General features: G+C 43.3%; 1 protein-coding gene across 5 annotated transcripts in view; it reads right to left on the bottom strand.

Annotated features, from left to right (window-relative positions):
• Positions 1-22,354, bottom strand: part of LOC124048371 (ankyrin repeat and fibronectin type-III domain-containing protein 1) — a 287,118-nt gene that overhangs the window by 233,112 nt on the left and 31,652 nt on the right. The gene's annotated exons all lie outside the window — the stretch shown is intronic.

Here is a 22,354-nt window from a genome sequence, read left to right as displayed (position 1 = left end):
GAATATGAACACATACATTCATACACATACACACACACACCCTCCCCTCTCCAACACCCTGTCATGATAACATACATGGCTGAACTCCCCCCATCCCCTTGCTGCTGAACTGAGCTTCAGTCATCCTGCAAACCTGTTGCTAAGCGACTCAAAAAAATTCAGGATGAAAGGAGAATTTCTGCTTCCTGACAAAAATCTGTTCCTGTGTCTGAGAAAACAGTGCTGGGGAGTAGTATAGCTGTTACACTCATTACTGTAACATGGTTTTACGCTACAGTCCTGGGAGAGGACATTTCACTGTGAGGACGGGAATGAAGACTTCTGAACAGCCCCTATACTAGTACACTACTTATATTTATTTTTATTTTACCTTTATTTAACTAGGCAAGTCAGTTAAGAACAAATTCTTATTTTCAATGACGGCCTAGGAACAGTGGATTAACTGCCTGTTCAGGGACAGAACAATAGATTTGTCCCTTGTCAGCTCGGGGGTTTGAACTTGCAACCTTCCGGTTACTAGTCCAATGCTTTAACCACTAGGGGTGTCAAACCCATTCCATGGAGGGCCTAGTGTCTGCAGGTGTTTGTTTTTTCTTTCAATTTAGATCTAGACAACCAGGTGAAGGGAGTTCTTTACTAATTAGTGACCTTAATTCATCACTCAAGTACAAGGGAAAAACAAAAACCCAGACACTCGGCCCTCCATGGAATGAGTTTGACACATGCAACTTACATTATCAGATTTCACATGGCTCTACTGTATCTACTTCTAGGTTTATTCAATAGATGGCATGATTGGCAGCTATATAAGCCCTACTGGTTTTGACAGCGCCTCAAAAAGTCTGTTATTCCTTTTCTTGATGGAGGCAAAATTCACAAGTTCCTGTAAGAACAGGTCTCGGATCAGGTAAAGATGATCTCAATTCCTACCTAAATTATTAGAAGCTACAAATTACGTTTGACTTCTGACTGTTTGGGGGAATATTGTACAATTATTGTGCAATAATAATTGATATAGGATGTTATTCAATTGGAGTGAATGACAATGTGTTTCAGTAATAGAGGGTTATGCTCTCTTGCTCTGTCCATGGTGCTGAAATGTCTGACAAGAGACTGGACTCTGCTCTGTCTGTCTCTCCCATTTAACATTTTCTCTGTCTCCCTCTACACGCACGCACGGACGCGCACACTCACACAAACATACACAGCGGGAGGATCAGAGAGAGAAATCTGTACTATCGCCTCGCTCGCCTTGTCGCGAACCAGGTTTCCTTAAACGGGAAGCCTGAAGAAGTTCCATGGCAAAAAACTGCTAATGAGGGGTTGGAACACAGTGTAAAACAGTGATGCCTTGCGAAACACGTCAAACCAATCAAATACCTTGCTTGGGCGGAGCTCCATCCCTGTTAGTGAGCATTTCTCTTTCCCCAAAATAATCCATCCACCTGACAGGTGTGGCATATCAAGAAACGGATTAAACAGCATGATCATTACACAGGTGCACCTTGTGCTGGGGACAATAAAAGATCACTCTAAAATGTGCAGTTTTGTCACACAACACAAGTTGAGGGAGAGTGCAATTGGCATGCTGACTGCAGGAATGTCCAACAGAGTTGTTGCCATGTTCATTTCTCTACCATAAGCCACCTCCATCATTGTTTATTATTATTTGACCATGCTGGTCATTTATGAACATTTGAACATCTTGGCCATGTTCTGTTATAATCTCCACCCGGCACAGCCAGAAGAGGACTGGCCACCCCTCATAGCCTGGTTCCTCTCTAGGTTTCTTCCTAGGTTTTGGCCTTTCTAGGAAGTTTTTCCAAGCCACTGTGCTTGTACACCTGCATTGCTTGCTGTTTGGGGTTTTAGGCTGGGTTTCTGTACAGCACTTTGCGATATCAGCTGATGTAAGAAGGGCTATATGAATACATTTGATTTGATTTGTTTCAGAGAATTTGGCAGTATGTCCAACCGGCCTAACAACCACAGACCACGTGTATGGCGCTGTGTGGGCAACAGGTTTGTTGATGTCAATGTTGTGGACAGAGTGCCCCATGGTGGCGGTGGGGTTATGGTTTGGGCAGGCATAAGCTACAGACAACAAACACAATTGCATTTTATTAATGGCAATTTGATTGCACAGATACCATGACGAGATCCTGAGGGCCATTGTCGTGCCACTCATCCTCCGCCATCACCTCATGTTTCAGCATGACAATGCACAGCCCCATGTCGCAAGGAAGTTGAAAATGTCCCAATTCATCCATGGCTTGCAAATTCACCAGACATGTCGCCCATTGAGCATGTTTGGGATGCTCTGGATTGACGTGTACAACAGCGTGTTCCAGTTCCTGAAAATATCCAGCAACTTTGCACAGCCATTGAAGAGGAGTGGGACAACATTCCACAAGCCACAGTCAACAGCCTGATCAAAGCTATACCATGGAAATGTGTCATGCTGCATGAGGCAAATTGCGGTCACACTAGATACTGACTGGTTTTCAGATCCACACCCCTACCTTTTTTTAAAGGTATCCGTGACCGACAGATGCATATCTGTATTCCCAGTCATGTGAAATCCATAGATTAAAGTCGAATGAATTTATTTAAATTGACTGATTTTCTTATATGAACTGGAATTTTTGCATTTTGCACTTAGATTGTTGTTCAGTTGAATAAAAACGTAATATTATTGACCTACAAGGTTAGCTGTGTTAGCCCAGTCACTAGTTTATCTAGGGTCAGTGATACTGTTTATCTATGGGATCAACTGCAATACATTTTGCAAGCAACATTGCTAAAATAAATCAAATAAAATGAACCTTATAAATGTTACCTGTGATACTCATCTCCTGTAGCCTAATTGCCATCTCCTTCTTTTCATACTGTACCTAAATTACAAGGGTTAAAAGGCACGTACAAAATATGGTATATGGTTTGCCTCATATACTGTACATTGTCTACTGGTTTCATTTTTAATTGAGAACATACACTGAGTATACAAAACATGTTCTTTCCATGACATAGACTGACCTAGTGAATCCAGGTGAAAGCTAACATCCCTTATTGATGTCACTTGTTAAATCCACTTCAATCAGTGTTGATGAAGGGGAGGATACGGGTTAAAGAAGGATTTTTAAGCCTTGAGACAATTGAGATATGGATTGTGTATATGTGCCATTTAGAGGGTGAATGGGCAAGACAAAAGATGGAAGCGCCGTTGAACGGGGTATGGTAGCAGCTGCCAGGCGCACCGGTTTGTGTCAAGAACTGCAACACCGCTGGGTATTTCACGCTCAACAGTTTCCTGTGTGTATCAAGAATGGTACACCAACCAAAGGACCTCCAGACAACCTGACAAAATTGTAGGAAGCACTGGAGTCAATATGGGCCAGCATCCCTGTGGAACGCTTTCAACACCTTGTAGAGTCCATGACATGACGAATTGAGGCTGTTCTGAGGGTAAAAAACGGATTCACATAGTTGATATACTAAGAAAAAGTGACAATAGAATAAAACAGAGTTTAACAATTAAAAGTTTAAACACTTTACGTCAAAGAATCAACACTTCATCACTTCAAGATGTACAAATAACCTAACTGCTATGTAAAGATTAGACATCTTAGTTGAGCAGCTTACCGATCGCTGCAGCTGTACATAGCCTATCTGTAAATAGCCCATCCAACCAACTACCTACCTCATCCCCATATTTGTTTTTCTGCTCTTTTGCACACCAGTATTTCCACTTGCACATCCTCATCTGCACATATATCACTCCAGTGTAAATTGCTAAATTGTAATTACTTCGCCACTACGGCCTATTTATTGCCTTACCTCCTTACTTAATTTGCAGACACTGTATACAGATTTTTCTATTGTGTTACTGACTGTGAGTTTGTTTATCTCATGTGTAACTGTCAAGGGTGTGTGTACTGGTGGCGAAGTCAGGTGCAGGAGAGCAGAGTGCTGTGAACAGGCGCACACTTTTTTCAGGCTGTAGTGAACAAACAGACGGACGCAAAATGGGTCAAAACCTCCAGCAAAAAGGCAAAAGCGCAAAGCGCGAAAAAACACTCACCAAACCTAATGTACCAAATGAACATACACGGAACATGGAAACATAGCCTGGCGCGTCACAATAACCACATAACAGTAAACAATTTCTCACAAAGACATGGAGGGGAACAGAGGAATAAATACATGCAGTGTGATTAGGGAATGAAAACCAGGTGTGCAGGGAACAAGACAAAACAAATGGACCAATGAAAAATGGAGCGGCGATGGCTAGAAAGCCGAACAAGGAGAGGAGCCGACTTTGGCGGAAGTCGTGACAGTAACTCTGTTCTTGTTTTTGTCGCACTGCTTTGCTTTATCTTGGCCAGGTCGCAGTTGTAAATGAGAACTTGTTCTCAACTAGCCTACCTGGTTAAATAAAAGTGAAATAAAAAAAATATAAACAACAATATATACTTGAGTAGAAACAAGACAGCTATTATTATTTTTGCATATTTCAGGTGAACAAAAACAAAACTCTGTACCAGCGGTTGCCAACCTTGCTCCACTGATCCCTGATCTGCTGGATGAGCAGACTTCTATTCCCGCCTAGCAATCACACATTTGATTATCAACTGATTAGATTTGAAGTTGAATCGGGTGTGTTATGGCCGGGCTGAAACAGAACCCTGCACATTCAGCAGATCACCAGCAGGGTTGGCCTGCTTTATACATTGTGTGTGATGTTTAACTCTGTACCAGCGATGGCCAACCTTGCTCCACTGATCCCTGCTGGGTGAGCAGACTTCTATTCCTGCCCAATCACAACATTTGCTAACATAGGTAGGCCTACACATATATCCCATGGCACATAGGATATACCCTTACTCTCTCAGAACCTCTCTTTTAATCTGCAAACAGGCTTTTACAGCGTTTCATATCTGAGGACAGAAAACATCACAAAGAAACAGGCTTCATTATACTCCAATTAGACAGCACCAAATATGATGTTGCTATTATCTCTCTGTCTTCAAAGTTTAACCCTCTAGGGCCTGGAACTGGAGAATATATTCATAAAATGACTTCCTGCCTTATCAAGTAGACTACCCTCTCCCTTTTACTGACAGGTGGGGCTGTAAATACCACCCTCGTCCATGGCTGTTATCTACAAATGCATTTGGAGACTATTTTTAATTTACAATTATTAATTACATCCAGATGGCTAGCTAATAGGAAGTTGGGGAGCGCCACTGCACAGCTATTTTCAGGTTGTCACTCCTGTGTTGTCTTGGCTGTGTGCTTAAGAGTTGTTGTCCTGTTGGAAGGTGAACCTTCACCCCAGTCTGAGGTCCTGAGTGCTCTGGAGCAGGTTTTCATTATCATATTTGATATTTCATTCACTTAGCTAGATAGCAGCTCAGTTGAGTTAGTCGACAAAGTGGTGTGCTGTAGCCAGCCAGCTAATAATATATATATTTTTTTACATTTTAGAAATGTATCTACTTATTTACTTGAATAGGTTCTCCCACTGCCTTACAGTGTCCTTACAAAAACAACATAATGGGCAATCTTCACAATATTTTACGTTGAAGCAAAGCGCAGCCGGCAGCCATGTGGACGAATGGGGACAAGGAAAAAAGTGTGTCCAGAGCGATTTAGAACGTGTTGGCCTGTTTGACTTTTGCTGCTGGGAGCCAATCAGACCATATCAACCGTTTTTGCAATACAACATTTTCCAGACCTCCAAGGGAGGTGTGACAAATGCATAGCCATTATTTATTTACTCTTTATTAATAAGTGTTGTGCGTATTAACAAGCCACGCACCTTATCAGTGTGTGGAAATGTGCCGTTCCACCCCACCGTCTCAAAGCCAACGCTCACACACACAGTCACAAATACACTCTCTTATGTGCGCACGTTCAACCTCGTATAAACACACGCACACAAACACACACCATTTTTTGGGCTGAAAAAATGAATGTAAGAAAAAGTTTCACGTGTGCTTTTGCAACTGTCGGGCACCTGCCGGGATTAGAATCCGGGTCTCCCACGGGAGAAGCAACTGGGTTTTTCTAATTTATTTATCAATTTCTCTCAAATCTCAGAATATTGACTGTTCAATTCAAAATAGGGCTGTCAGCTCAGGTGCATCCGGTTTCCATTGATCATCCTTTAGATGTTTCTACAAGTTTAATTGAATGGACATGATTTGGAAAGGCTTGGTTCAAGTCTTTGGCCTGAATGCCAAGGGTCACGTCAGGAGGAAACCTGGCACCATCCCGACAGTGAAGCATGGTGGTGGCAGCATCATGCTGTGGGGACGTTTTTCAGCAGCAGGGACTGGGAGACTAGTCAGGATCGAGGGAAAGATGAACGGAGCAAGAGGTCCTTGATGAAAACCTGCTCCAGAGCACTCAGGACCTCAGACTCTAAGCACACAGCCAAGACAACACAGGAGTGACAACCTGAAAATAGCTGTGCAGTGGCGCTCCCCAAGCATACTGACAGAGCCTGATAGGATCTACAGAGAAAAATGGGAGAAACTCCCCAAATGCAGGTGTGCCAAGCATGTAGCTTGACCCCTGAGTAAAGGGTATGAATATTTATGTACTGTAAGTGTGATATTTCATTTTTCTTTTTAAACATTTGCAAAAATGTACAAAAGCAGTTTTTGCTTTGTCATTATGGGGTATTGTGTGCAGATTGATGGGGGGGTGAAACTATTTAATCAATTTTAGAATAAGGTTGTAATGTAACAAAATTTGGAAAAAGTCAAGGGGTCTGAATACTTTCCAAATGCACTGTACTTAGCTTGGCTACGTTCATGTTAATGGTAAAATCTCACTTGCTTTTCACTCAGTCAACAATCGAATTATATATCAAAATGACCAGAAAAGTCAACAAGTTTAGTTAAACATGTTATTTCTAGATTTTAAAGACCATGCGTACAAACATGAAAACAGGATTTAAAAAAAAAGAGACATGGAGAGTTAGCTTTTCTGTTCCTTTCACTGGGCTTCTTCCAACGGTCACGGACCAACGTACGAAGAAGAGAAGCGCGCATTTGCAGCAGTAATACTGAATGTCTCCCCCCTAGTGGTAGCGCTAAGTATACATGTATATCAGTGCAACACCACGGAGGTCTACAATAATAATGGAGTTGATGGCCCAATAACCTTTTTTACAAAAATGCATTGCTACTGCAACATGTAAACACCACCTTTTCACACGTGAAGAGATTAACACTACTGCCAATTTCCCGTGATTTTGTTTGTTCTTGTAAAGGGCACACATACACAAGGACTCCTCTGAGCTGAGAGAAAAGCTGAGGCAGATGGGAGGGATCTGCATGTCTTCCTGCCTGCTTGGCTTCAAACAACATTCTCACATGAATCTCCTAATCCACTGGCTCTTCCACGGCAGCCTTGCTCACTGAGATCAAGTCCGCCCAATGCTCCAAATCAATTTGAGAGCTCCCTAATAGAACTGTAATCCGTTTCCCAGCAAATAATGACCATGCCAAGCATCTCCCCTCGTTGTGTGGCGCGTGCGTCCGAATGGCTCCCGTATTCCCTATACAGTGCACTACTTTTGACCAGAGCCCTATGGACTCCACTACAAAAGGGAAAATACAGTAGGCTGCCGTTTGGGATGCACCCATGGCCTCGCTGGCAGGAGCTATAGCATGGTTAAGCTTTTTATTTACTGTACTGTAAAGGGGCTAAAGCGTAAGGATTTGGTCATCATGGGAATTATGCAAATGTGACAGCCAAGGAACTTTATGTAACTATTTGTCAACGATTCAAGTATCATTATGCTAATTTGACATTAGCGTGTGTCAAGGGCTGGCTGTGACTGGTGCTAGTGCCATGCTCTTGGCCCCAACACGAGTAAAGCTATTTTTAAAGGCGGCATGATGAATCAATTTCATCAAGAGTTGAGAAGTGCTGACAATCCGACGTATGTTCTGTACATTCTGTACTATAATGAAGATTGGAGCTTCCCTTCAATTACATTTCCATTCCCTCACAATGGAAAACTCTTTCAAAACGACCACATTCAATGCACACATAGATATGGATCTATTTAAAGAAGCGGGAAGATGGTTGAATTATTGGTTAGATCCAGTTCCACTGTCCTATTAGATTGTGAAAGCTGCGTAGTACAATCACACTAATACCACATCAACACGGCAAACACAGCAAAGCACTAAAAAAAAAACACACAGCTCCTGTGGAACAAATATAAGAGGAAGAATCATTGTAGACTCTTTCCAAGACGTCCCCTGGTATTCCCTCTGCCTATTTGCTTGAAAAGAGAGAGTTTTATTTCCAACAGCACAGAGAAGATACCTATAACATCATTTCACAGAAAATGGGGGTGATTTCACCATAAACGTCACTGCTGGAGCCCTCGTCTCACTCTCGCACGTTCTCATTTCATCCATCATTTCACAGTATCATGTGGATTATCCCAACCCATCCTGATACAGTAGAGTGTCATGGCCTATACTCAGCCTTGTCTCAGGATAGTAAGTTAGCGGTCTAGTGACATCCCTTTGGTGGTGTGGGAGCTGGGCTTGGCAAAGTGGATGGGGGTTATATCCTGCCTGGTTGGCCCTGTCCGGGGGTAACTTTGGACGTGGCCACAGTGTCCCCCGAACCCCCTGTCTCAGTCCCCAGTATCTATGCTGAAATAGTCTATGTGCCAGGGTGCTAGGGTCAGTCTGTTATATCTGGTGTAATTCTCCTGTCTTATCTGGGGTCCTGTGTGATCTTAGGTATGCTCCCTATAATTCTCCTCTCTCTGGCTCTACTCCCAGAGGACCTAGGACCATGTCTCAAGACGACCTGGCCTGATGACTCCTGGCTGTCCCTGTCCCCAGTCCACCTGGCCGTGCTGCTGATCATGTTTCTGCTGTTCTGCCTGCGGCTATGGAACCAACAACACCTGTTCACCGGACGTGCTACCTTGTCCCGGACCTGCTGTTTTGACACTCTCTCTCTCGACCTTTGAACGCTCGGCTATGAAAAGCCAACTGACATTTACTCCTGAGGTGCTGACCTGTTACACCGGCAGGTAGCTTCGTGGTTGAGAGCAAATGGGGCCATTAACTGAAAGGTTACTGCTTCAAATCCCTGAGCAGGCAAAGTGGAAAAATTTCCCGTTCTGCCCTTCAGCAAGGCAGTTAACCTCCAACAACTGCTCCCTGAGCACTGATAATGTGGACATTGATTAAGGCAGCTTTCTGAGTCAGCGGAGTTGGTTAAATGCGGACGACACATTTCAATTGAACGCATTCAGTTGTGCAACTGACTAGGTATCCCCTTTCCCTAACCATTGTGATTATTATTTGACATTGCTGGGGGTCTATGAAGTTTTGAACATCTTGAAGAACAATGGTAAAACTGCTGTTCACAAATGCTCTCCATCCAACCTCACTGAGCTCGAGCTGTTTTGCAAGGAGGAATGGGAAAAAAATGTCAGTCTCTCGATGTGCAAAACTGATAGAGACATACCCCAAGCGACTTACAGCTGTAATCGCAGCAAAAGGTGGCGCTACAAAGTATTAACTTAAGGGGGCTGAATAATCTTGCACACCCAATTTTTCAGTTTTTGATTTGTTAAAAAAGTTTGAAATATACAATAAATGTCGTTCCACTTCATGATTGTGTCCCACTTGTTTTTGATTCTTCACAAAAAAATACAGTTTTATATCTTTATGTTTGAAGCCTGAAATGTGGCAAAAGGTCGCAAAGTTTAAGGGGGCCGAATACTTTCGCAAGGCACTGTATGTATAAATAAATGTAATTGATTGATTGAAGGTGTTCGGGATTAAGAGGTAGGTCTAAGTAGGTCTTTTAAAGGTAGAATGTGAGGATATGTGGCGGATGTAGAAAAACATTTATTTGATCCATTTCAGAATAAGGCTGTAACGTAACAAAATGTGGAAAAAGTCAAGGGGTCTAAATACTTTCCGAAGGCACTGTATTTATAAGTACAGTGTGTATGTACAGAATGTGCTGAAACTTACATCCAATTCCAAAGAGATACTTTCGAGGCAGAGATGCTAAGAGTACAGGCAAAATTATGGGATTGGAGGAGGGGGCATCTTTGTGGCAGGGGGCCTTACGCTACATTAAATGGGAATTCTATGTGATCACATCAGGAGAGTGAGCGCGAGAGAGGATTGCAAAATGAGTCATGTCTTGTGACTGGCTGTGTGTAATGTGATGCAGTAGGGCAGGCAGACCAGTGCTTACCATGATAACAACTACACTGGCTTGATTCCACACATGATTGGATGTCGTGAGAGATGGAAAAGCACAGAATCCCTGAACAGTTTCCTCCCATGTGCTGAAGTGTCCATTATCTTAATTCAATCTATGAGTGTAAAAAAAGTGGTTAAAATGAACCAACCCAACCAAAAGCATGAACGTACACCCGCACACGCGCGCACACACACACACACACACACACACACACACACACACACACACACACACACACACACACACACACACACACACACACACACACACACACACACACACACACACACACACACACACACACACACACACACACACACACACACACACACACACACACTGTTGAAAGCTCATGAACACATCCTTGTTAAGACTTCAATCTATGAAGATATGTAGTCTAATGAGCATAACAGGCTTTTGGTTAGGATTTTTTTGATTGTTCAATAAAGGCTGGTTTAAACTCAAAACTACACGTAATAGTATTTCCATGTTACTGTTATTAAGCTAATTCCCTTTCTATGGTGATATCATATAAATGGTTATGGATAGTGTGAACACACACGTCCAGACAATTTTGCAGGTGAAGGGTATTTAATAGAAGTAATTCATCTGCATTTATGTACAGTTTATGTACAGTTCCTTCGGAAATTATTTTGTTACATTACAGCCTTATTTGTTTTTAAATCCTCATCAGTCTACACACAATACCTCATAATGACAAAGCAAAAACAAGTTTGTAGAAATTTTAGCAAATGTATAAAAAAAAATCTGAAATACATTATTTACATAAGTATTGAGACCCTTTGCTATGAGACTCGAATTTGAGCTCAGGTGCATCCTGTTTCCATTGATCATCCTTGAGATGTTTCTATATATTGATTGGAGTTCACCTGTGGTACATTTCATTCAATGGACATGATTTGGAAAGGCACACACCTGTCTATATAAGGTCCCACAGTTGACAGTGAATGTCAGAGCAAAAACCAAGCCATGAGGTCGAAGGAATTATCAATAGAGCTCCGAAACTGTATTTTGTCGGGGCAAAGATCTGGGGAAGGGAACCAAAATATTTCTGCAGCATTGAAGGTTCCCAAGAACACAGTGGCCTCCATCATTCTTAAATGGAAGAATTTTGGAACCACCAATACTCTTCCTAGAGCTGGCCGCCTGGCTAACCTGAGCAATCGAGGGAGAAGGGCCTTGGTCAGGGAGGTGAACAAGAACCCGATCCAGAGTTCCTCTGTAGAAATGGGAGAACCTTCCAGAAGGACAACCATGTCTGCAGCACTCCACCAATCAGGTCACCCTACCATGACAGCCCACTTGGAGTTTGCTCAATACACCTAAAGGACTCTCTGACCATGAGAAACAAGATTGTCTGGTCTGATGAAACCAAGATTGAACTCTTTGGCCTGAATGCCAAGCGTCATGTCTGGAGGAAACCTGGCACCATCCCTACGGTGAAGCATGGTGGTGGCAGCATCATGCTGTGGGGATGTTATTCAGTGGCAGGTACTGGGAGACTAGTCAGGATTGAGGGAAAGAGGAACAGAGAAAAGTACAGAGAGATCCTTGATGAAAACCTGCTCCATAGTGCTCAGGACGTCAGACTGGAGCGAAGGTTCACCTTCTAACAGGACAATGACCCTAAACACAGCCAAGATAGCGCAGGAATGGCTTCGGGACAAGTGTCTGAATGTCCTTTAGTGGCACAGCCAGAGCCTGGACTTGAACCCGATCTAACATCTCTGGAGAGACCTGAAAATAGCTGTGTTGCAACGCTCCCCATTCAACCTAATAGAACTTGAGGAGATCTGGAGAGAAAAATGGGAGAAACTCCCCAAATACAGGTGTGCCAAGCTCGAAGACTCAAGGCTGTAATCGGTTCCAAAGATGCTTCAACAAAGTACTGAGTAAAGGGCATGAATAGTTATGTACATGTGATATTTCAGTCGTTGTTATTTTATAAATCTGCAAAAAATTCAAAAATCCTGGTTTTGCTTTGTCATTATGGGGTATTGTGAGTAGATTGATGAGGGAAAAAACTATTTAATTAATTTTAGAGTAAGGCTGTAACATAACAAAATGTGGAAAAATTCAAAGGGGGCTGAAAACTTTCCGAATGCACTGTAGGTGTTCTTATTTCTTTTGTTCTTATTAATAATACTTGTTCTTATAATCTCACCAAAATGTTTTTTTTTGCCTTAACTTGTCTCCTGTAGGTTTAATTGATAATATAAATAAAAAAGTATAAACTGCCCTCCGTTCTATTGGCGAACGTGCAATCGCTGGAGAATAAACTGGACGAGCTCCGTTCGAGGCGATCCTATCAACGCGATCTGAAGAACTGTAATATCCGATATTTCTCTGAGTCGTGGCTTAACAAGGACATGGAAAATATAAATCAAAATTTTCTATACACTGGTAAACTCAAGAGGGGTAGTGTGTGTCTCTTTGTTAACAACAGCAGTTGCGCAATCTCTAATATTAAGGAAGTCTTGAGGTTCTGCTCTCCTGAGTTAGAATACCTTATGTCATGCCTGACCTGTGATGATCAGATTACAGTGGATCACAGATCTACAGAGATATGGAGATATGGAGGTGGGAGGGGTTTTATGACCTCACGCCCATCATAAATTATAAGGCAGCAGACCAACTCCTTTCTGGTCTATAATGTGAGAGACTGGAATGTCTGTGTGTCTTATGAAGAGTTTACAGCCCAAATCTACAGAACATCAACTAAATGGACTTTGGGACAATATATTGCATAATCCAAATGGGTGGGAATCAGGATGGATGGAATATGAAAATGTATGTATATTTTATGATGTTTTTGAAAGTTAAATGAGGAATGTTGTAACGAAAACATTGTAACTTGAAGAGTTTTCATAATGTATATGTGATTTTTACATACTTTATGTTGTGTACAGAATCTCTAGATGAAAGATACAGTTTTAGTGAAGATAAGACTGTGATTTTAGTCTAAAAGAGTTCATAATAAATCCTAATACCTTGCCTCGTAACTATCTACGCTCCAGGGAACCCAGAGAGCATGTCATGAAGATGATAACGCCCCTTTCTACCCTAGGGTATAAAACATGTGAGTTAAGAATTGACATACTAGACAAGAGGATCACATGCTGCAGCCAAGGTCCACGATTAGTCCCAACTCCTCAAACGCAACACGAGGTTGAACACAAAGGAAACCTCTTAACAATCAATGCTACGGTTGAGTACTGTATCTAAGAAGGTGAATTGAAGCAGGACCACCCGGTTATTCTTTTAACCTTTTATAACTAGGGGGCAGTATTTTCATTTTTGGATAAAAAACGTTCCCGTTTTAAACGGGATATTTTGTCACGACAAGATGCTCGACTATGCATATAATTGACAGCTTTGGATAGAAAACACTCTGACGTTTCCAAAACTGCAAAGATATTGTCTGTGAGTGCAACAGAACTGATTACAGGCGAAACCCAGATAAAAATCCAATCAGGAAGTGACGCATTTTTTGAAGCCGCCTCTTGCCAATGACTCCTTATATGGCTGTGAATGAGCTACGAATGAGCTTATGTTTTCTACGTATTCCCCAAGATGTCTACAACATTGTGACGTCGTTTTACCCATTTATGTTGAAGAATAGCCGTAAGGGACATGATGGCTCCAGCAGAAAATCTTGCGTAAAGTACACAAGTAGCCATTTTTCCAATCGCTTCTTATGAGAAACCAATTGTCCCGACGGATATATTATCGAATATATATGTGAAAAACACATTGAGGATTGATTTTAAACAACGTTTGCCATGTTTCTGTCGATATTATGGAGCTAATTTGGAAAAAAGTTTGGCGTTGTAGTGACTGCATTTTCCGGTTGATTTCTCAGCCAAACGTGAAGAACAAACGGATCTATTTCGCCTACAAAAATAATATTTGGGGAAAAAAGGAACATTTACTATCTAACTGGGAGTCTCCTGAGTGAAAACATCCGAAGTTCTTCAAAGGTAAATTATTTAATTTGATTGCTTTTCTTATTTTCGTGCAAATGTTGCCTGATGCTAGCAGAGCCTAGCCATAGCATTATGCCATGATAAACTTACACAAATGCTTGTCTATCATTGGCTGTAAAGCATATTTAAAAAATCTGAGATGATAGTGTGATTAACAAAAGGCTAAGCTGTGTCTCAATATATTTCATTTGTGATTTTCATGAATAGGAACATTTTCTAGGAAGATTTATGTCTGCTGTGTTATGTTAATTAGTTTGAGACTATGATTACACTCCCGCATGCGGGATGGATATTATCATGAAGTTAAAGTCACCGGTTATCAATTCGGCCCTCCTGCCCACGTTGGGAATGTTGACACGGTTGATTAGTCTCCTCAGAAGCCCACTCTCACAGAACGAGTGCCAGGAAACAGACAACTAGGAGAAAGGACATTGTGACATCTTGTGGAAAATCAGAGACTTACACACGATAACAAAGGAGACGGCCATCGAAAGAACAAGGCGTCGGCCGAACCTATCCCATGAAGCGGAACTCGGCCCATTAAGAGATACCCAACGGAGACCTTCAACACATAAGTACTGTACAATCATTGCAATTATTACCCATAAGAGCGGCATTTCGGGGCAAGGTGTTAGGGCTAAAACTAAGCATAGTTTACAAATGTATCCAAGTGTTGCTTTTCTCTCTTGCTCCTTCTCTCTCTCTCTTTAAATCTCCATCTTCTGTAACACGTGTCATGTTGTGTTGGTCTGCTAGGGATCTGTTGTCATTGTATTAAGTTCTAATCAATAGCCTAGACTGTGTGTGTGTTTATATCTTATGTTATCATTTAGCTTGTTAGTAAATAAATCATCAACTCAATTTGTGTGGTAAGGAATGATTAGTGAGACCCGGGTTTGTGCAGATTTAAAGGACTATGCGATGTTCAGAATGACATTGATATGAGGAAATGATGGACTGGTATGATATCGAGATTCTTTAATTCGGGAAACAATAATTAATTAAACAAACTTTTCCCGTGGTGCCCCAGGTCACTGATTTAACTGTTCCATGATTTATTTAATCACGTAATAATAAACATTGTCAATTATCCGATAAATAGCATGTCACCACATTAACGATAGCAACGTCACAACACTTATGATGTAGACCATACTATTTACCGAGAGAGTTTATCTATATTTTTCGTAGCTGTCTATTTACCACCATAAACTGACGCTTACACGAAGACTGCACTCAACGAGCTGTATAGGACCATACAAGTAAAATCCTCAACCAGAGGCAGCTCGTGGCCGGTGATTTCAATGCAGGAAAGCTGAAATCTATTTTACCTCCTTTCTACCAGCATGCCACCTGTACAACTAGAGGTGAAACAACTCTAGATCCCCTTTACTTCACACACAGACATACAAATCTCTCCCTTGCCTGCCATTTGGCAAATCTGACCATAACTCTATCCTTCTAATTCCTGTTTACACGCAAACATTCAAAGTACCAGTGACGCACTCAATAGGGAAGTGGTCCGATAAAGCGGCTGCTAAACTACAGGACTGTTTCGCTAGCAGAGATTATAATATGTTGTGGGATTCATCCGATGGCATTGAGGAGTTTACCACATCAGTCAACGGCTTCATTAATAAGTGCATAGACAATATCGTTCCCACAGTGTACGTACATATTCCCACCAGAAGCCATGGATTACAGGCAACACACGCACTGAGCTAAATGCTAGAGCTGCCAATATCAAGGAACGGGACGCTTATAAGAAATCGCGCTACGCCCTCCAATGAACAATCAAACAGGCAAAGCGTCAATACACGACAAAGATCAAATCCTACTACACTGGCTTTGGCGCTCCTCGAATGTGGTAGGACTTGCAAACTATCACGGATTACAAAGGTAAACCCAGCCACAAGCTGCCCAGTGACGCCCCACGAATGTGGTAGGGCTTGCAAACTATCTGTCATGTTTTGTCATTTATTATCTTGTCTTGTCCCTGTGCTTCCCATTCTATTCGTTTCCCTCTGCTGGTCTTATTAGGTTCTTTCCCTCTTTCTATCCCTCTCTCTCCCCCTCCCTCTCTCACTCTCTCGCTCTCTCTTCTCTCTATCGTTCCGTTCCTGCTCCCAGCTGTTCCTATTCCCCTAATCAATCATTTAGTCTTCCCCTTCCCACACCTGTTCCCGATCCTTTCCCCTGATTAGAGTCCCTATTTCTTCCTTTGTGTTCCGTTCCTGTCCTGTCGGTTCCTTGTTTAGAATTCACCGTGCTGTGATTGTGTATCGCCCTGTCGTGTCGTGTTTTCCTCAGATGCTGCGTGATGAGCAGGTGTCTGAGTCTGTCTGGTTCGAGTGCCTTCCCGAGGCAACCTGCTGTTCACCTGCTGTTCAAGATCGAGTCTCCAGTTAGTCCTCGTCATTTCGAGTGAAAGTTGTGTTTTTTTGTTTGTATTCACTTTACTGGATTAAAGACTCTGTTTTCGCCAAGTCGCTTTTGGGTCCTCTTTCACCTGCATGACACTATCATGGATTACAAAGGTAACCCCAGCCACAAGCTGCCCAGTGACACGAGCCTACTAGACAAGCTAGATGCCTTCAATGCTCACTTCGAGGCAAGCAACACTGAACCATGCATAACAACTGTGTGATCACACTCGCCGTAGCCAATGTGAGTGAAACCTTTAAACAGGTTAACATTCACAAGGCCAGACAAATTCCCAGGACACATACTCAGAGCATGGCCTGACCAGCTGGTAAGTGTCTTTATTGACATGTTCAACCGCTCCCTGATGCAGTCTGTAATATCTACCATAGTCCCTGTGGCCAAAAATGCCAATGTAACCTTTCTAAATTACTATCGCCCGTAGCACTCACATCTATAGCGATGAAAGGCTGGTCATGGCTCACATCAATATCATTATCCCAGGACCTCTGGACCAACTCCAATGTGCATACCAACCCAACAGATTCACAGATGACGCAACCTCGATTGCATGAGAAAAAAAAGAATATGCTTTTCCAGATGGATTTTTTTTAAATTCAAGGGTCTGAAACTGACAACTCAGACATAAAGGTTCGGACAACTCTAGCTGAGGTTGACATGGTAGTAGGTTAAATGGAGGATCGATCCAAATGTGGGTCTAACCAACCTAAGATCAACATATAAAGAGGACATATCGGGGAGTGTAGAGAAAACTGATTTGGGAGAAAAAAATACGATTGTCCCAATTAGGAGCGTAAATATTAACAAGAAGTACATTTGTATTGAGCAGCCTACCACTGACAATTATGTATCTACCATGGGGATCTGCGATCACATTAGAACTTGTAAAAGGTACCGATCTGTGAAGTGAAAATAGCCACCCCTCTTGCCTTACTCTGAAATGAGGAATGGAACACCTGACCCACCCATCTGCACCTAAGACTTGAGTGTTGAGATACCTTCAGATGAGTTTCTTGGAGAAAGATGATGTGAGCTTTCAATTGATGAAGGTGGTGTAGCACCTTACTACGTTTAACTGGGTTATTTATGCCCCTGCAATTCCAAGTAAGAAAATTAAAACCATCCCCTCCAGCTGGATGGGCTACACTAGGCTGAGTCATGTCTGAAGAGAGAGAGGACGTGTAAAGGACAAGGTACAATGTAAACTAAATATCTTAGTTGACCCAAATACCGCAAATGTAAAAAACAAAGACAAGTGACAAAGGGCAAAAAAATATATATAAAAATGATATACAAATAAAGAGAGAAAAACCCCTTCCCTCACAGCCTCCCTTGCCAAAGCATCTCCTCAACTGAGAAGCAAGAAAAACCCTAAATACAAAAAAAGTTTAAAGCAAGCATGATTACTCTGTCACGCCTTGGTCATAGTGTTTTGTGTTTCGTTATATATTTGGTCAGGCCAGGGTTCCTGTCTCTGTGTAGTGTTCACCAGATAGGCTGTATTAGGTTTCACGTTCCGTTTGTTGTTTTTTTGTATTTAATAGTTATTTCATGTATCGCTGTTCTTTCATTAAAGACATGAGTAACCACCACGCTGCATTTCGGTCCGACTCTCTTTCGACAAACGAAGAACGGCATTACAGAATCACCCACCACACACGGACCGAGTGGCGTGGTTACAGGCAGCGACAGCAGGAGCAGCGAAGGGAGGACGTTATGGACAGCAGAAGTATGGAGTATACGACGTCGGATGAAATAGACAGGTGGGCGGTCGACCCAGAGAGAGTGCCGGGGCCCGCCTGGGATTCGCTGGAGCAGTGCGAAGAGGGTTATAGGAGAATTGAGTTGGAGAGGCAATCACGACGGCGCAGAGGAAAGCCCGTGAGTCAGCCCCAAACATTTATTGGGGGGAGGCTCAGAGGGAGAGTGGCTGAGTCAGGAGATAGACCTGAGCCAACTCTCCTTGTTAGTCTGTATGAAGCAGCCAGAGCTGTCAGTCTGCATGAAGCAGCCAGATTGCCAGTCTGCAAAGAGCTGTCAGTCTGCAAGGAGCTGCCAGTCGGCAAGGAACTGCCAGTCTGCAAGGAGCTGTCAGCCTGCATGGAGCAGCCAGAGCTGTCAGTCTGCAAGGAGCTGTCAGTCTGCAAGGAGCTGCCAGTCTGAAAGGAGCTGCCAGTCTGCAAGGTGCTGCCAGCCTGCATGGAGCAGCCAGAGCTGTCAGTCTGTATGAAGCAGCCAGAGCTGTCAGTCTGCATGAAGCAGCCAGAGCTGCCAGTCTGCAAAGAGCTGTCAGTCTGCAAGGAGCTGCCAGTCGGCAAGGAACTGCCAGTCTGCAAGGAGCTGTCAGCCTGCATGGAGCAGCCAGAGCTGTCAGTCTGCAAGGAGCTGTCAGTCTGCAAGGAGCTGCCAGTCTGAAAGGAGCTGCCAGTCTGCAAGGTGCTGCCAGCCTGCATGGAGCAGCCAGAGCTGTCAGTCTGTATGAAGCAGCCAGAGCTGTCAGTCTGCATGAAGCAGCCAGAGCTGCCAGTCTGCAAAGAGCTGTCAGTCTGCAAGGAGCTGCCAGTCTGCAAGGAGCTGTCAGTCTTCAAGGAGCTGTCAGCCTGCATGGAGCAGCCAGAGCTGTCAGTCTGCATAGAGCAGCTAGATCCACCAGTCAGCCATAATCTTCTAGATCTGCCAGTCAACCAGATTCTTCCAGATCTGCCAGTCAAGCAGTCTCTTCCAGATCTGCCAGTCAACCAGAATATTCCAGATCCGCCAGCCAGCCAGGATCTACCGGAGCCTACTACCTGCCTGAGCTTCATCTCAGTACTGGGCTTCCTCTCAGTACTGGGCTTCCTCTCAGTACTGGGCTTTTCTCTCAGTACTGGGCTTCCCCTCAGTCCCGAGCTGCCCCTCAGTCCCGAGCTGCCCCTCAGTCCAGTGGGGTTCTGGGTGAGGACTATTAGGCCATGGTCGGCGGCGAGGGTGGATTATCCCAGGACGCGTAGGGGAGGAACTATGACATTAATGGAGTGGGGTCCACGTCCCGAGCCGGAACCGCCACCATGGACAGACGCCCACCCAGACCCTCCCTATGGTTGTGAGGTGCTTCCGGGAGTCCGCACCTTAGGGGGGGGGGGGTTCTGTCATGCCTTGGCCATAGTGTTTTGTGTTTCGTTATATATTTGGTCAGGCCAGGGTGTGACATGGGTTTATATGTTGTGTTTCGTATTGGGGTTTTGTAGGCATTGGGATTGTGGTTGATTAGGGGTGTGTAGCATAGGTTTGGCTGCCTGAGGCGGTTCTCAATCAGAGTCAGGTGATTCTCGTTGTCTCTGATTGGGAACCATATTTAGGTAGCCGGGGTTTCAATGTGTATTTCGTGGGTGATTGTTCCTGTGTCTGTGTAGTGTTCACCAGATAGGCTGTATTAGGTTTCACGTTCCGTTTGTTTTTTTTTGTATTTAATAGTTATTTCATGTATTGCTATTCTTTCATTAAAGACATGAGTAACCACCACGCTGCATTTCGGTCCGACTCTCTTTCGACAAACGAAGAACGCCGTTACATACTCTTACTCTGTGCTACCTGAGATTTGTGACCATTTAACCAGAGTAAACCAAACATGCAAAGATCGGTCCCCAGTAAGAGTCTAAGGAAAACTAACCTCAGTTAAGAAAGGTTTAAGACCAATAAAAGTAGTAAAACTGCGACTGAACCATGAATGGTGGCTTAGATCGAAATAAAATAGTAATGATACAAATAAAAAGCAATAATGTGAGTGGAATAAATAATATATATTTGTGCATATCTGCATTGTATCACATTATAGTGGGGAGTCAACTGTATACTCACCAACATGGGTTGGAAATGAAAAGAAGAAAAAGAACAACATTCAAGTGTCAATGAACCCAGCAAAGTTGGCTTCGCTATCCAACCAGTCTGCCAGCCGGCCTGCTAACTAGCCTGCTAACAAGACCAGCTAACCAACCATTTGTTCCACACCATGCAGTACAACAGCCGCTTTCTTAGCCACAGCCGTGGTGTAGTACGCAAATATCGAGACTCTTTTACCCTTGTAGAGGAGAGGAGATGCTTCTCCCGATCTCCTCAGTATGTCATGGTGGATGTGAAAGAAATGCACCCTGATGACAAATGGTCGCGGAGGTTCTCCATCCCGGGGTCGGCTATGCAGGCTGCGGTGGGCCCGGTCTAGCAGCAGCTTCTCCTCCAGGCCGAGCAGCTCCTGAAGCAGCTTGGCCATGAACTCCGTCGGTCTTGGGTCCTCCACTCCCTCCGGTATTCCCAGAAGACACCTGTTGTTCCTCCGCATTGTACTTTCCATATCTTCACATCTATTGTTGTTGTATGCTACCCTACTTGTTAATGAGCGAATGTTAGCCCCTAGCTCGCTAATGCGAGGGCTGTGGTCTGTAGCACTGCGTTCCAGCTCCGATAAGGCCGCTCCGTGTTTGTCAAGCTTATTCTGTTTACCCTCGATAGATTTTTTTAAGCTCGTCTTTGACCATTGATATCTCTGACCTGAGATTGGTAGAGAGAGTGTCAATTTTACCGAAAATATTTTGGTTTTTCGGTTTTGAGGGTGCCCATCACAGATTGTAGCAGCTCCACAGTCAGTGTTCCCACGGGGCCGACATTAGCCGCAGCATCCGGTGGCGGGGGTGAATCAGGAGAAGGCGCGGGTTTGCTGCGGCCTACTCTTGCAGACTCCGCGTTTGGCTGAGTAGACGACGTTACAAACGTACATTTCTCAGACTTGATCTGAATTGTTTAGAGGTCTCTTCAGACGCCTGACCAAACAGAAATATATTACATTTTGCATGGTTAAATATATACATTTGGTCACTAACTCAGGAGCGATTAGGGACATCCTTGACTTGCCCCCCCCCCCCGTTGCCTCTCCTTCTAGGGCAACCTATGGTGAATCAATTCGTTGACAGATTTTCAAGCGAATATTCTAATATTCACACAAAAAATATGCACATTTTATCAGCAGCGGTCTGTTTCCATCAAACGGGCTTCTTGAGAATTGAAGCTGTCTTTAATAACGTAGTGCACAGAAAAAGCACTGTTGAATACTTTTTTATTTACTGAATAAAAATAGAAGTTCTATGTGTTTCCATTCCATTTCTAACTCTGTCAATGGTTTTGGCACAAAATAATCTGTGATAAACAGCAAATGTTCCCACTCTGGTCTTCGCATGTGCAGTCTAGCCAACAGCTCGCAGATATAGCACAAAGACTAGGCAACATGAGATTATAGATCAAATCAAATCAAAATGTATTTATAAAGCCCTTCTTACATCAGCTGATATGTCAAAGTGCTGTACAGAAACCCAGCCTAAAACCCCAAACAGCAAGCAATGCAGGTGTAGAAGCACTCTAGATGAGAGTGAAATCATTTTTACGTGTCAATTGGCAGCCAATCACCAATCATCATGTCACCAACATTATTAAGACCCTTGATATTTATTGGAAAGGAGCATCAAGCTCATCACCGTGCACTTTCACCGGCCTCTGAAGTTCATCCTAATTTATTTCATCTGTAGCCTAATAAACTTGGCATGCTTTTCCAAGCCGTACTGGAAGGACCACACAGCATAGCATCGCGTGACTGCAAGTTTGCAGTGACA

This window comes from Oncorhynchus gorbuscha, linkage group LG11 (assembly GCF_021184085.1).
Source record: "Oncorhynchus gorbuscha isolate QuinsamMale2020 ecotype Even-year linkage group LG11, OgorEven_v1.0, whole genome shotgun sequence".
NCBI classification, from domain to species: domain Eukaryota; kingdom Metazoa; phylum Chordata; class Actinopteri; order Salmoniformes; family Salmonidae; genus Oncorhynchus; species Oncorhynchus gorbuscha.
Note: the sequence above shows the minus strand (reverse complement) of the source record. Positions and strands in the feature narration are given on the sequence as shown.